We start from the raw sequence: 17,618 nt of genomic DNA, 5'->3' as shown, positions 1-17,618 counted from the left end.
CATTGCTGTCAACATTCTTATCTCTCAAGCTCTCACAGAACATCCCACTGAACTCTCAACACTCAATGGCTTTTCTAGCCCAAAGTTCCAAAGTCCTTCCACAATCTTCCCAAAATATGGTCAGGTCTGTTACAGCAATACCCCATTATACTGGTACAAATTTGTTTTTGTTTGGGTTACTATTGCTGCGATAAAATACCATGACCAAAAATAAGTTGGGGAGGAAAGGGCTTAATTGGATTGTATTTCCACTTCTTGGTCTACCATCAAAAGACTTAAGGACATGAACTCAAGCAGAAAAGGAATGAAGAAGCCGGAGCTGATATAGAGGGTATGGAGCTGATGCTGCTTACTGGCTTGTTTCACATGTCTTGATCAGCTTGCTCTCTTATAGTGTTCAGAACAACCTGCTCAGCCGTGGTCCCACCCACAGTGGATTGGACCGTTTCACATCAATCATTGATTAAGAAAATGCTCTATAGGCCTTCCTATAGCTGAATATTTTCAGGCATTTTCTGAACAGAAGCTCCCTCCTCTCCAAACTCTAGCTGTGTCAAGTTGACGTAAGACTAGATATGAAACATATATGTATGTATGTATGTATGTATGTATATATGTATGTGTATGTATATGTGGAGAAAGAAAGAGAGGAGAGAGGAGAGAGGAGAGGAGAGAGAGAGAGAGAGAGAGAGAGAGAGAGAGAGAGAGCGCCATGGTGTGAATTCTCAAATCTCACTTCCAGTAACATCCTTACTCCAGGAGGGCTCCACCTTATAAATGTCCAATAATCTCAAATATTGTCACAAATTGGAGAGCAAGTGCTCAAACATGTGAGCCTATAGGGAACATTTCTCATTCAAACCATGACACCTGCTATGTAAAGATGGAATAGTGAATTGAAAACTAATTAATGTCCTTTTTTGGGTTATGATAATGTTGCAATGAAGATAAACCCTTTTCTTCAAAAATTTCCTTGAGATTTTTAATAGTTTAGTGTAATTTACCATTTGATAATCTAGATCTTCTCCCTAAGTCTATGGCTGATAAGTTGAGGTTTTATTACTTCATTGATCATGAGTGTATCAAGAGTCTCCAAAAAGGTGTCATTTTTTCCATTTCCTGTCTCTCTGTCATTTTGTCTGGATTCTAATAAAAAACATCACTCCTTTCCTTCAAATAATACCAGATTCAAATGGCCTCAGTTTAGAGATCTTTACAGGAAAATAAATATTTATTTACAACGTAATTTTTGTAAAGGAAGGAAGCACTGTGAGTTGCCCTTCCCTCAGAAGGATCCCTGATTCTGGTTAGTCATTTTATACAGAATAACAAAGGCTGTGACTTTATTGGTGTGATCTGAGATACATGTCACTTCAAAGACCAGAAGCTAATTATATAAGCAGAATCACAGACTGTCAGGCAGCCTGGGAGGTTACAACTTATGATCCATTCTATTTAGTCAACCAGGATCTCCAAATGTAGTCAAGGAATATACCTACTCCTGGAGTTGGCTACAGAAACCATGGCAATGCTTTTTTTTAAAAAATTCTTTCTGGCTTGATACCCTGTCAGTGAAATCCAGTATATTGCAATAGTGGATGAAACACCAGATTGTGGTTTGAGGTGGAGCCTGGGCCTTAGGTATCTAGGAACACTTTGAGAAATCATTCAAAGTTCTTGGAGTTCTTTCTCTTTCTTTACCCTTATACCATATGCTGGCTGCATATTGCATTCCCCATCTCTTCTGGGCTCTGTGAAGATCAATAAATGAATGTTCATAGCTACTTTAATATCCATATGTCTAAGGGATTAAATATCTCTCAACAATGTTTTTTTCTTACATCCTCTCATGCCCCATTCTGAAAGATTCTGACTGTCTCTGAAATTCTAAGAAGGTAATGCTTTCCCTCCTCCCTTGATTTAATTTCCTTTTCTTTAATAAAGTACCATGAGTACTTAGGCAGCATTAATGTTAGCAACATTGCATAGCTTTGAGCCCATAGTTCAGGTCACCTGACATTCTCTACAGTCTCATTCTTTGTTCTGGATTTCAGATCCCCTGAGTCAGATGTATTATTCACTGTATGATTTTCACAGAACAGGATGCATTATTTACAAGGTTGTATGATTTCTGAAATTCCACAAGCTTTCTTCTAAGTTTGTAAATAGCACACTGGGTAGACTGGGTTGCCGAGCATGGCTGGCACAGGCATCATGATTTATTGACTTCTTTTTCCTCTGAATGCTGTGTTGTTTCCAGTCTTTTCATATTGATATAAGAGAAATTTTGGTGCTCTGTATATTGATAGAGCCTATCAATCTCATCCTTCCATAATGTTCAGAATTTATAGAATTAATGATAGTGAGTGATAGTTATCATAAGCTGAATCAATGACTTGTGTACTGTTGGCTTCTACTCAATTTCCAGGAAAAAAATCTGCATTTTAAGGAGTTTACATACTACTGGAGAGGAGCAGAATGATAGATCCTCTTAGATAGAATATTATCCCTCTCTACAGATGTATCCACATACACACACATCTCTGTAAGTATAAATTTAGATTATTCATGTAAAAGAAAGCTTGTATTCAAGTTGGCCTCTTTGTAACAGTGTTGAAGCACTGACCAAAAGCAAATTGTGGGGAAAAGAATTTATTATTGAGCTTACACTTCAACATTCCAGGCCATCACTGAGGGCTAGACCTGGAGCAGAGACCACAGAGGAATGTTGGCTATTGGCTTGCTCAGCTATATTTTTATACAGGCCCACCTTCCTAGGAATGGCAGTGGTCACACTATTCTAGGTCACCCTGAATCAAGTAGCAGTTAAGAAAGTGACCCATGGACATTCCTCCAGGCTGATTTGATGAAGCCAATTCCTTAAATAAGGTTCTCTCTTTCTAGATGACTCTAGCTTGGGTCACATTGTCAAAAACTAACAAGAACAGCATGCAATATTTCTCTGTGTAATTCTGGATCATTTTGCTCTAATATACCTATAGAAAAGTATACATATTAAATGACCAATTATCAATTAATTTCAAAATAAAAGTACACATATCACCTATATAAAGAAACAGAGTACTATTCTTATTCAAGAATCTCTTTAGCTCCCCTTCCAGTCCTTAGTGTCCTGCTGCTTTAAGTTCTAATGCTATTAACCAATTCCATGTGCTATTGAACTGGATCATAGATATCCATATTATGTAGATATATATATATATATATATATATGCATATACATATATTACTCTTATGTATTATTCATATATATACATATATATTACTATGTTCGTGAGACATGAGCCAATCCAAGGCTTTCTCAAAGGCCCAGGTTCTGTGTCCTTATTCAGAGGCAGACATGGCCTGGTCCAGTCTGGGGCTGAAACCTAAACTTAAAGAAGTTAAAGGGTCACTTATTGGGAACCTGGCTTTTCTTACTGAGAGATTCGAGTTATCTCTCCAAAGGCTGTTCTATCTGTGATCCACTTGACATATCCTGTGTTCTTTTTGTGAAACTTTACTTAAATAGTTTATTGCTGACTTCATTGAGTGTATGATAGTTTCATTATTTCTTTTAGGAAAGCAGTATCTAAGATGCTGGATCTATTAATAAGCTTACTTGACATAAAACACACTGTGTAATATCTCCTGGTCTCAGCTTTCTACCTTCTTTGCCTTCTTATCCTCTGTCATTCCTCTTAGGACCCTATCAATGAAGAATAACTTGCTGGTCCAGATCATATCACTGTGACTAAATTGTATAACAGAAACTAAAAAGAGGAAAAACTAATTTTGAAAAATGGTTTCAGAAGTCAGTCAATATTGTTAGTGATGGCATGGTGAAATAGTGCAGACTATTGGGTTGGAAGCACATGGTAGAGGCTATTCATATCAAGTTAGACCAAAAGGAAAAGAGACTAGTGTTTGGGTGACTGTATTAACATTTGTTATATATTCTCTTATGGATAGATGATTGAATTTTGTCTAGTGTGTGGTATGCAGAATTGAGCTTTTGTGTTCCTTTTAGTGTGTGTTTTTGCCAAATATACATACAAATGGTTTTACACTTGCACAGAAGGCAAACTTGTAGGTCACATGGCATATGTGTTGGAGAGTTTTAGATCATATTTGAGGGGAAAGTCATAGAAGGGTAAGTGCTAGGTAGGGTGAATATGGGTGAATATGCCAATAATTAACTGTTGATTGTTCATACATGGGTATCAGTTTAGGATGACTTTGGATACTGTAGGAACTGTCAATATTTGGATGTTTCAGAAAGTAAGTTATCAGAACCAAGGAAGATATTCATTACTATAAATAAATACTTAATTCTGTCTATGTAACACATAATTGTGCTTTGTAAGAGTTTAGACTCTAATTACAGAGAGACAGTGAATCATTGGTTGAATATAGAGAATCTGCATAAGGTCATTGCAAGGTGTCCGAGAAGAACAAGGAAGGAACAGTTCATAATTCATGTGAGTCAAGAGGAGAGGGCTAAGAGGAAAGTAGGCTTGAAATTAGGTTTCCTGGAGGAAATCATTCCTAAACCAGGAGCTAAAGCTGAAAGAGTAGGATGCTGTGGGGTAGAGTGTTCCAGGATGTGGAAATACAACAAACAATGGACCAGAGATGCAGAAAGTTAAGGTAGCGAAGAATGGAGTGGGGAATGATTTACAAGATGCTTGGAGCATAGTGTCGGCAGGCAAGGATGGTAGATGTGAGAGGCATATACTAGGAAGTAGGGGCAGAGGAGGAGGCCCCTTAATACATTCGTTTATTCATTTATTTTTGTGTGCATTGTGGTGCTGGAAAGTGGTGTGTTTGTGGGGGTCAGGGGACAACTCGAATGAGTTGATCTCTGCTTCCACTGTGTAGGCCCTGAAGATTAAATTCAGATCAGGCCTGGGAAGTGACTTTAACAGTCAAGCCATCTTGCCAGCACAAGGAGGTAATTTTAAAACTGTTAAAGATTTTTGGAAGGATGCAGTACTAAAGTCCTGGATTAAAATAAACCTTTTCTTCACAAGTTGATATATCTCAGCTATTTGTTATGATGATGGAAAGCTAACACAGTATGTGAAGCAAATTGCCCACTATTGTGCGTATTGAAAACTATCATTTATAACTTGAAAATCCTACACAAACAGAATCTGTTGTTCCTAGAGATGATCAAGTGAGAAGTTGAAGGTCAGAAAGGCTAAATGATTCTAGCTGGCAATGAGACCTGCTGATTTTCAGTTGAGTGCCCTTTTTGTTATAATACTTGTTTTCAAATATTTCTTTTAGTCAAGGGACTCGTTCTGCAAATGAAACCTTACCAGGAAGAGCAATATAGGAAATGATGAAAGAGAATGTGGTCTTATTAAAACAAATGCAGGGAACCAGGGCTGAAGCCTGGAGGCAATGCCTCTGAGTTTTCAATGGATTCAAGAGCCCAGAGTAAAACCTGCATATTTGGTAACTATTTTCTGGAAGCCCTTCCTGTTTTGGGTTAGAGTCTGCAAGTTTATTAGACAGGAATGCCAAAAGCTTTGATGAGCTTTAGGGTTAGGTAACAACATTGGTCTTTCTAAAAATCACCTGCATTATTCTGAACAATCTCAATGTCCAGTCCATTACCTAGACTAATTATCTCAGAATATATGGAGTGTAAATCAGTTATGCGTCTTCTGTTACCTTGATGATTATACAGTGTGGCCATGCTTGAGAACCAAGTGTATACTGATACCTCTCAAACCACAGTGTCAGCCCTATACTATGAGTGCACTGGGGACTTACTAGACGTGTCAGTCAGTGCTCAGGTTCTATCCAGAGCCTGTGTATCAGAGACTTTGTGTTCTGACAGAAATCTGTGCACTAACAAGTCTGTTGATTTTTATTTACTGTAATTTCAAAACCACACCTCAAGTGTAAATGTTGTGAGATTATAGGGTTTAGGAAGGTCAAAGCTATCTGAGTTCAGGCTTAGAATTCTGGTTTATTAAGTCTGGGAATGGCCTAAGAATCTGGAGTTTTATGAGCTACTTTGGTAGTTTTGAGGCAGGAAACTTAAGGCCTCTTCACTGGAAGGGGTTATTTTAAAGCAGTCATAATAAACAGTGTATGAGGATAGGCCATATTTCTAGAGGAAACATGTTCCTTCCTTGTAGAGAATTTGGATCACTAGGGTTCATGTTTGTGCCTTGGGATCTCAGTTTCTTAAAGAGTCTTATTTTCTTAAAGACATTACCAGATGATTTTTATAGCCAGTGAGCCAGCTTAGTTTCACTGGGTAACGAGTAACCCACAATCTCAGGAGCTTCAGACAATGATTATTTGTTCCGATTCAACTGCTATTTGCCTGCTGTCATGCAAGAGGTCTGAGGACTTGGGTTTTATTGTGAAGCCTAGGATAAAGAAAACGTTGTGAACAGTGAACTTGAGTTTTGAGCATTGACCCCTCCTTCTTCAGTTTTCACCTCCATCTTCCATCTCCTTGATTCACCATCATTTCCCAAATAAGTTGTTGTGTATCTTGGTCACAAGACGATGCTGAATAAGCCTCACTACATGCATCTTCAGCATATCATGGTGAGAACATGTTTTTCTAAGGTTGAGAATTAATCTAATTCATCAGTGATGCTTCTAGACACTCTTAAAACCACAGGGAAGGTGATACAGCTGGACAGGATCACCAATCTTCCTTCTCATTGTAGAAATGATGAAATTAAGCCCAGTGAAGGAGAAGTGATTTATTTTGGGAAGATACTTAACTAATGGCCAAGCTGTGGCTACTTCTCTTTGAATTTTAAGGTTTAAGTTTTGATTATAATTATATGTGTGTGTGTGTGTGTCTGCTTATGTGTATGTCTGAGTGTGTGCCCATGTATGCAGGCTCCTACAGAGGCTAGAGAGTTTCAGATTCCCAGGAACTACAGTTACAGGCAGTTATGAACATCCTGATGTGGAAACCAAGTTCTCTGGAAGAGCAGGAGTTCATAACTTCTGAGCTACTTCCAACCCTTACATCTGTTTTTAAAAGTCCCATATTATCTAGTTCTCATACTGTTGTTTTAGAGGTACCAGTATAGACTTGGTTTTCAAACATGGCCACACATTACAATCTGCTCTCCAGTTTTCTTTGATCAAAGTGGAGGAATGACCATGCCTAGTTTGTATGTATCAGGTATCAGCAGTGATTTTAGATGAACTTATTTCAGAACACAGGTTCTGATGTTGTCCAAATATCTCGATCAATATTGATTGTCCATCCATTGCAAGAGCTGCTGCAGATATCACCCTTAGGTGAGGTCTAAGACCTTGGTCTTAGGAAACTATTTCTCCTCAATGAGAAATACAGATTTTGAGAATGGTGGGTGGGGTTAGTCCTTGTTCCTCAGTTCCTGTGGGAGTAATAAAGAGATAGATGATATTCACTTCTCAACATCGATTTCTTCCTCTTTAGGGATTCTGACATCTGCATTCTACTTGGTAAAGAAGGACTTTCTATTTAGCTTCAGATGTCTTTTGCAACCACATCAGCTTTCAGATAACTGCAGTTCGAGATCAATTCTGTTACATAACTTCATGTAGCCTGGCCTTTATTGTTCTCAGTAGTGCCTAGTGCAACATCTGAGTGTTGTGTTTTTCTTTTTAAACTTCTCTACCTAGAATGATTTGAACCGATACCTCTATTTTGCAAGTACCAATTATTTTTGTTTAGTTTTTTTTAAAAAAATTCTCAGTTTAACTAGAATTACCAAAAGAAAAATCCATTTATGAAGGAGAGAGTTGAGTTTCCGATAGTTGAGAGCAAGGTATAAGTATTTAGTGTAAATTTGGTTGAGCCAAAGGATATATGAAGGGAATTAAATATTAGAAAGCACATAAAAAGGATTAGTAATGACCTCCTTGTGTTGCTCTGCTCCCTGATATGGAAATTTTACTGATTGGAAGATTCAGATTCTATGAGAATTATTCAGAACTGAGGATGAGAATGGGTTCAGCCTCAGTTTTCTTTGCTTCGGCCTGGTGGCTAGAGATATTAGCAGAATCAGAACAAGTTACACTATACTTGTGACTTGAAGTTTTGTGAGAATTCTTATAGTTGGACTTCAGACAATGAAGACATATGTGTGTGTGTGTGTGCACATATTTATTTGATATGTACATATACATGTACATATGTATAGACTTGGAGTTCCCTGCTTTTCTGAAAGGAATCTGGTGCAAAACTTTTTGTGTCCTTGAAGTTGCCTCTTGAGCACAGCAAGAATGTAGACTGTTATGACTAATTTTATCAGATAGAATAATTACCCTTATATTAAGAACAGGTTTTAGTTTGCTACCTTCATTCAGTAGCATTTTAGCTTTAGTATTTCTTATTTACTTTTACTTCTGGATCATTTTGCATTTGTAATACACTATAATAATAAAATATAATAAAATGTTTATGGTTTTGATTATTTTCAGTAGGAGTTTCACTATACTCCTATAAATATAATATTCCATCTATGGACTATGGCTTTGTAATTCAATTAGAACTTGATTAAAATAAGATACATTGAATATCTATTTTATAAAGTGTGGACTAGGAGGCCATGACTGGAATATAATATTTTTACCATATTGATATTTGAACATGCACAGTCTTTCCTTTCTCTTTTCTCAGTTTCCTTATTTTTGTTCCACAGCATTTGTTTGAATCATGATGAAGGCACTGACACTTTTTGATTGCTCAGAAATCCATGATTTGAAGGGCACTTAGCATTCCTTCCAAGATGAGTCCTATTATCAACTACTAGTTCCCAAATAGTCCATGTCAAGGTATTTGAGCAGCAAATGCAATCAGTGGTGTACTGAATGGTGTCTCATTGAAAGTTTTCTACATGGAATTCTGATTGTCGAATGAAATGGTTTAGAAAACTCTGTAGTATTATTCAGGCAGGCGAGAGTTCAATCAACTTGCAGAGTTATTACTAATGTGTCTAGAAGTGGTATACTACCATACAAGTACACTTCACTAGGCACAGATTCAGGGGTCCGTCAGCAGTCAGGCTATATTCATTGACTGTGCTCTGTGAGTGTGCTGATGTGTGTTCTAGCATCTTAGAGTGAAACAGAATGACGATGTATTTTTTTTCACTCAAAATGAAAATTGTTTTCTTGCCTGTGCAGGAATAAAAAAACCCTACTTGTCAAGAAGTAGCAATTTCCCACTCCTGTAGTAAGTGACATTTCTGTTGAAATGGCACAGGATATTCAGCGACTTTCTTGTAATCATGGGATGCTACAAGGTAACAAACTCCCCTGTATCTCAAATCAGAAGCTGTTTAGAGATGATCCAATCAAGTTAAATATTAACTTCTAGAGTTGTAGCAGCTTTATTTTTTCCCCAGAAGACAACTTTGGAACTGTAACATATAAAACATATAATTTGACTTTTTTTTTTTTTTTTTGTTTTTGGCATCTCATCTCATACAGATTAGCCTCCAACTCACTAAGTAGAATTTCTGGTCTTCTTTACTCTTTCTTCCAACTGCTAGGATTACAGGAATGTTCTGCTATGCTACAGGAATGTTCAGCTATGCTATGTTGTGGATCAAGCTCAGAACTTTATAGAAACTAGACAAGCACTCTACCAGTTAAAATGTTAACATTTAAAGATTATAAATGTACATACTCAAGTTTTATAGAATTTATTTAGTATAAAACTGGTATATGAAATCTCATTTCAATGGAACACAATTTCAGACTAAAATTTTTGCATTTATGACTTGACTTATTCAGTGAAGGTTCCTAATTGTCTCTTGGTCAGAGATACTCTGTGAGTACACTGTTTCTCTTGTGAATATCCGGGGCTCAACATGATAATAACAATTTTGTATCCTTTACGACATCTTCAAACTTGCAGTCTGGCAGAATTTTCAAAGTACCTACTTGAGCCATTCTATCAAACACTGCTAGAATTACACTAGTTGAACTGCTTGGTATTTTAATGATACATTTCTGAGTGCCTGAAAGAGTGCATAGTGCTTAAGAGGAAGTTAAAATGACATTTATTATGCCTGCTGAGTGCTGGTTTTTGGATATGTTCTAATGATACAGCAACTCCATTATGAAGTCCATCTTGTCTGAGCAGTATTGGTATTGATATCACCCTTGTTATTATTGCTACTATTATCTTTATGTTACAGAGAAGAAGGTTAAAGAGGTCCACAAAAGCTGACAACAAGGCCTTTCAATAGCCACAGTGGTGGCTTTGGCTATCAGTTTAAGTAAGAGTGATTAGTTTTAAATACTACTGCAGTGTGTAAAGCACTTGCTTTACAAGTGTGAGGATCTGAGTTTGGGTCCTACAACTCGTATAAAGCCATATCCATAGCTTGTATTCATAATATTACCACTCTATGATGAGATGTAAGATGAGGACAGGAGAAGCACTGGAGGCTTGTAGGCCTCCTAGCCTTGTGTATTCAGTGGTGAGACTTATCACAAACCTGGTGATGATTGACACCTGAGCCTATTCTTTGACCTTTGTGGATGCATCATGGCATTCATGTCCCTTGCATTTATATATACAAACATGCACATACACATATATCACACGTACAAGACAAAACATATTGTATTCACAAGACATTACATGCATTAGTTTACAGATGAAGAAAGCCCAAAAAGAAAAGACAAATGATAATATTTTTTTGAATTTTTACAGAATAGCAAAGTTGGCTTATAAAATGTGTGCTACAGATCTTATTTGAACCTAGGAACACTTTTCTTTTTCTTGGTATTGAAAAGTGAACCAGGCTTAGCATATGATAGACAATGTCCCTCTACTGAGCTCTGTTTCAGCTCTGTCCTTCATGAACTATACTGTGGCCTATACTCTACATGCAAAGAATATCAGGAACATATAGGGCAACAAGGTAGGTCAGCATTAACTGCAACAAGGAAGAAAGCCTAGGAAAAATCATGGGAGTGTTTCTTTCAAGAGTGTGAATGGTATAAGGCTGTGGTTTATGTTAGGTTACAGCAAGTAGCCTCAAGATATGTAAATTTTACTTTGGATTCTGTATTGTGATACAATGGGGGAAATTCTGTGATTAAGACTCTTGACACATCTTTTTATTTTATTATTTTTTTCTTTTTAAAAAATTTATATACATACTTACATCCCAAATACAATATCCCCTCCTGGTCCCACCTCAGATGGTTCTTCTCCTCATCCCCCTTCTCGTTCTCCTCTGGGAAGGTGCCCTACTGGGTATGCCCCCATCCTGGAGCATCAAGTCTCTGGAGGATTAGATGCATCCCCTTCCACTGAGGCCAGAGAAGACAGCCGCCTGCTGCATATGTGCTGGCGACCTTGGACCAGCTTTTGTATGTTCTTTGGTTGGTAGCTCAGTGTTTGATTGCTAGGTGTCCAGGCTGTTGGTCTTCCTATGGAGATGCCATCACATTCAGGGCCTTCAATCCTTTCCCTAACTCTTGCATAGGGGTCCCAGACCTCTGTCCAATGTTCGTCTGTGGGTATCTGTATCTGTCTCAGTCGACTGCTGTGTACGTCCTCTCAGAAGATAGCTATGCTAGGCTCCTGTCTGCAAGTACAACACAGCATCACTAATAGTGCCAGGGATTGGTGCCTGCCTGTGAGATGGGTCTCAAGTTGGGTCAGTCACTGGTCAGCCATTCCTTCAGTTCTGCTCTATCTTTGTCCTTGCATTTCTTATAGACAGGTCCAATTTGGGGTTAAAAGTTCTGTAGGTGGATTGGTGTCCTCATCCTTCCACCAGAGGGTCCTGTCTGGATACTGGAGGTGGTCTCTTCAGTTTCCATATCTCCACTGTTGGGTATTTCTGTTAAGGTCACCCCCACTGATTCTTGGGACAGATCCTGTCTCACTATTTCTCTCCCCTTCCTCTCTCCTACCCAGGTCTCTTCTACCCTTTGCCTCCCTTGACTATATTGCTCCCCTTTCTAAGTGAGATTGAAACATCCTCACTTGGACTTTCTTTCTTGTTTATTTTCTTTGGGTCTGTGGGTTGTATCATGAGTATTCAGTACTTTTTTGGCTAATATCCACTTATCAGTGAGCACTTACCATGCATGTCCTTTAGAGTCTAGGTTGCCTCACTCATGATGATATTTTCTAGTTCTATCCATTTGCCTGCAAAATTCATGATGTCCTTGTTTTTAATAGCTGAATTATGTAAATTAACCACATTTTCTGGATCCATTCTTTGGTTGATGGTCATCTGGGTTGCTTCCAGTTTCTGGCTATTATGAATAAAGCTTCTATAAACATAGTGGAACATGTATCCTTCTGGTATGGTAAAGCATTGTTTGAGTACATGCCCAGGAATAGGGTAGCTGGATCTGCAGGTAGTATCCAAATTAATAAAATAAGAAATGAAAAGGGAAAGATAACAACAGAATCTGAGCAAATTTTAAAAAATTATTAGGTCTTACTTCAAAAGCCTATATTTGACAAAACTAAAATCTGAACAAAATGGATGATTTTGTAGTCAGATATCATGTACCAAAGTTAAATCAAGATCAGGTAAAACATCTAAACAGTTCCATAACCTCCAAGGAAATAAATAGAATCACTCATTTAAAATCTCCCAACCAAAACACAAAGATTCCAGGACCAGATAACTTCAGTACAGAATTCTACCATACTTTCAAAGGAGTGCTAATACCAATACTCCTGAAACTATTCCACAAAATAGAAACAGAAGGAACACTCCCCAACTCATTCTATGAGGCCACAGTTACCCTGATACCTAAACCACACAAAGACCCCAAAAGTAGTACTTCAGACCAATTTTGCTTATGAACATGTATATAAAAATGCTCAATAAAATTCTTGCAAACTGAATCTAAGAATATATCAAAAATATCATCCACCTTGATAAAGTAGGGTTCATCCTAGTGATTCAGGGATGGTTCAGTATATGAAAATCCATCAATTTAATCCACCATGTAAACAAACTGAAAGAAAAAAATCATGTGATTATCTCATTAGATAATGAAAAAACCTTTGATAAAATCCAAAACTCGTTCATGTTAAAGGTATTTGAGAAATCAGGGATTCAAGGCACATACATAAACATAGTAAAAACAACAGACAGCAAGCCTATACCCAACATCAAATTAAATGGAGAGAAACTTAAAACAATCCCACCAAAATTAGGAACAAGACAAGATTGCCCACCCCCTATCTATTCAATATAGTACTTGAAGTTATCCAAAGCAACAAGACAACAGAAAGGAGATTGAAGAGATATAAACTGTAAAGGAAGAAGTCATAGTATTGCTATTTAGAGATGATATGATAGTTTACATAAGCAAACCCCAAAATTCTTTCAGAGAACTGTTATAGCTGATAAACACCTTGAGCTATGTAGCTGGATAAAACATTAATTAAAAAATCAGTAGCTGCCCTTCCGCCCCTGCCTGGTCCTTTGGGCTGGAGCAGACACAGAGTCGGTCTGCTCCTGTCCTGTGGAGAAACTGAATCCTGAGTCATCCAGGAGCCACTGCACTCAGAGCAGCTGGTAAGAACAGCATCTCACTCCCTAAGCCCCAGAGAAACATCTGGGAGCCAGGGACATTCAGGGCACAGCAGCTACCCAAACCCCGTCCCTCCAGAATTCCACTTCCCTTCCGCCCCTGCCTGGTCTTTTGGGCTGGAGCAGACACAGAGTCGGTCTGCTCCTGTCCTGTGGAGAAACTGAATCCTGAGTCATCTGGGAGCCACTGCACTCAGAGCAGCTGAAACTGAATCCTGAGTCATCGAGGACCCACTGTACTCAGAGCAGCCGAGGAGCCACTGCACTCAGAGCAGAAGGATTTCCAGATCCAAGAGGTGGCCTGAGTCCCAGGAGTTCTTCCACCCAGGAGATTAGGAGCATAAGACCACAGAGACATCTGGACTCCAAGGAGCTCTGCAATAAGCAAGATAACTGGAAATACAGACTCCAGTTTTACACAGTGAGGGCAGGTACCACTAGAGTTAACCAGATGGCGAAAGGCAAGCGCAAGAACATAAGCAACAGAAACCAAAGTTTCTTGGCATCATCAGTGCCCAGTTCTCCCAATATAGCAAGCCCTGAACACCCCATCACACCTGAAAAGCAGGATTCAGAATTAAAATCACTTCTCATGATGATGATAGAGGATTATAAGAAGGAATTAAGTAACCCCCTTAAAGAAATACAGGAGAGTACAAGTAAACAGATAGAAGCCCTTAAAGAGGAATCACAGAAATCCCTTAAAGAAATGCAAGAAAACACAAAGAAGGAATTAAACAAAAACATCCAGGATCTGAAACTAGAAATAGAAACAATAAAGAAAGTTCAAAGGGAGACAACCATGGAGATAGAAAACCTAAGAAAGAGATCAGGAGTCATAGACGCAAGCATCACCAACTGAATACAAGAGATAGAAGAGAGAATCTCAAATGCAGAAGATACGGTGGAAAATATTGACACAGTTGTCAAAGAAAATGCAAAATGCAAAAAACTCCTAACTCAAAACATCCAGGAAATCCAGGACACAATGAGAAGACCAAACCTAAGGATAATAGGTATAGATGAGAATGAAGATTCCCAACTTAAAGGGCCAGTAAATATCTTCAACAAAATTATTGAGGAAAACTTCCCTAACCTAAAGAACAAGATGCCCATAAACATACAAGAAGCCTACAGAACACCAAATAGACTAGACCAGAAAAGAAATACCTCCCGTCACATAATAATCAAAACATCAGATGCACAAAACAAAGAAAAAAATACTAAAAGCAGTAAGGGAAAAAGGTCAAGTAACATATAAAGGCAGACCTATAAGAATTACACCAGACTTCTCATCAGAGACTATAAAAGCCAGAAGAGCCTGGACTGACATCATACAGACCCTAAGAGAACACAATTGCCAGCCCAGATTACTATACCCAGCAAAACTCTCAATCACTATAGATGGTGAAACCAAGATATTCCATGACAAAACCAAACTTGCACAATATCTTCCCACAAACCCAGCACTTCAAAGGATAATTGATGGAAAACGCCAACACAAGGAGGGAAACTACAACCTAGAAAAAGCAAGGAAGTAATCTTCCAACAACCCCAAAAGAAGATAACTATACAAACATAACTTTACCTCTAAAAACAAAAATAACAGGAAGCCACAATCATTTTTCCTTAATATCTCTTAACATCAATGGTCTTTATTCCCCAATAAAAAGACGCAGACTATCAGACTGGATACACAAACAAGACTCAGAATTTTGCTGCATACAAGAAACGTACCTCAGTGACAAAGACAGATACTACCTCAGAATAAAAGGGTGGAAAACAATTTTCCAAGCCAATGGTCCCAAGAAACAAGCTGGAGTAGCCATTCTAATATCAAATAAAATCGACTTTCATCCAAAATTAATCAAAAAAGATAAGGAAGGACACTTCATACTCATCAAAGGAAAAATCTACCAAGGTGAACTCTCAATTCTGAACATCTATGCTCCAAATGCAAGGGCACCTACATACATAAAAGAAACTTTACTAAAGCTCAAAACACAAATTACACCTCACACAATAATAGTGGGGGATTTCAACACCCCACTCTCAGCAATGGACAGATCATGGAAACAGAAACTAAACTGAGACACTTTGACATTAACAGAAGTTATGAACCAAATGGACTTAACAGACATCTATAGAACATTTCATCCTAAAACAAAAGAATATACCTTTTTCTCAGCACCTCATGGTACCTTCTCCAAAATAGACCATATAATTGGTCACAAAACAAGCCTCTACAGATACAAAAAGATTGAAATAATCCCTTGCATCTTATCAGATCACCACGGACTAAGACTGGTCTTTAATAATGACAAAACCAATGGAAAACCCACGTGCACATGGAAACTGAACAACTCTCTACTCAATGATGACTTGGTCAAGGAAGAAATAAAGAAAGAAATTAAAGACTTTTTAGAATTCAATGAAAATGAGGACACATCATACCAAAACTTGTGGGACTCCATGAAGGCAGTGATAAGAGGAAAACTCATAGCTCTAAGTGCCTACAAAAAGAAACTGGAAAGAGCACACACTAACAACTTGACTGCACAACTAAAAGCTCTAGAACAAAAAGAAGCAAATACACCCAGGAGGAGTAGAAGGCAGGAAATAATCAAACTCAGGGCTGAAATCAACCAAATAGAAACAGAAAGAACAATACAAAATATCAATAAAACCAGGAGCTGGTTCTTTGAGAAAATCAACAAGATAGATAAACCGTTAGCCAGATTAACCAGAGGGCACAGAGACAGTATCCAAATTAATAAAATCAGAACTGAAAATGGAGACATAACAACAGAAACTGAAGGAATTAAAAAAATCATCAGATCCTACTACAAAGGCCTATACTCAACAAAACTGGAAAACCTGGATGAAATGGACAATTTCCTAGACAGATACCAGGTACCAAAGTTAAACCAGGAGCAGATAAACCATCTAAATAGTCCCATAACCCCTCAGGAAATAGCAGCAGTCATTAAAAGTCTCCCCACTAAAAAAAGCCCAGGACCAGATGGTTTTAGTGCAGAATTCTATCAGACGTTCAAGGAAGACCTAATACCAATTCTCTTCAAACTATTCCACAAAATAGAGACAGAAGGAAGACTACCCAATTCGTTCTATGAAGCTACAATTACACTCATACCCAAACCCCACAAGGACCCGACAAAGAAAGAGAACTTCAGATCAATCTCCCTCATGAACATCGATGCAAAAATACTCAATAAAATTCTAGCAAACCGAATCCAAGAACACATCAAAACAATCATCCACCATGATCAAGTAGGTTTTATCCCAGGAATGCAGGGATGGTTCAATATTCGGAAATCCATCAATGTAATCCACTATATAAACAAACTCAAAGAAAAAAAACACATGATCATCTCACTAGATGCTGAGAAAGCATTTGATAAAATTCAACCTCCCTTCATGATAAAAGTCTTGGAAAGATCAGGAATTCAAGGCCCCTACCTAAACATAGTAAAAGCAATTTACAGCAAACCAGTAGCCAACATCAAGCTAAATGGAGAGAAACTTGAAGCAATCCCACTAAAATCAGGGACAAGACAAGGCTGCCCACTCTCCCCCTACCTATTCAATATAGTACTGGAAGTCCTAGCCAGAGCAATTAGACAACAAAAAGAAGTCAAAGGGATACAAACAGGAAAGGAAGAAGTCAAAATATTGCTATTTGCAGATGATATGATAGTATATTTAAGTGACCCCCAAACTTCCACCAGAGAACTCCTAAACCTGATAAACAACTTAAGCAAAGTGGCTGGTTATAAAATCAACTTAAACAAATCAGTAGCCTTCCTCTACATGAAAGATAAACAGACTGAAAAAGAAATTAGGGAAATGACACCTTTCACAATAGTTGCAAATAATATAAAATACCTTGGTGTGAATCTAACCAAGCAAGTGAAAGACCTGTATGACAAGTACTTCAAGTCTCTGAAGAAAGAAATTGAAGAAGATCTCAGAAGATGGAAAGATCTCACATGCTCATGGATTGGCAGGATTAATATAATAAAAATGGCCATCTTG

Source organism: Grammomys surdaster, unplaced genomic scaffold, assembly GCF_004785775.1.
Source record: "Grammomys surdaster isolate TR1022 unplaced genomic scaffold, NIH_TR_1.0 125685, whole genome shotgun sequence".
NCBI classification, from domain to species: domain Eukaryota; kingdom Metazoa; phylum Chordata; class Mammalia; order Rodentia; family Muridae; genus Grammomys; species Grammomys surdaster.
The sequence above is the reverse complement of the archived record's forward strand: the minus strand, read 5'-3'. Positions refer to the sequence as shown.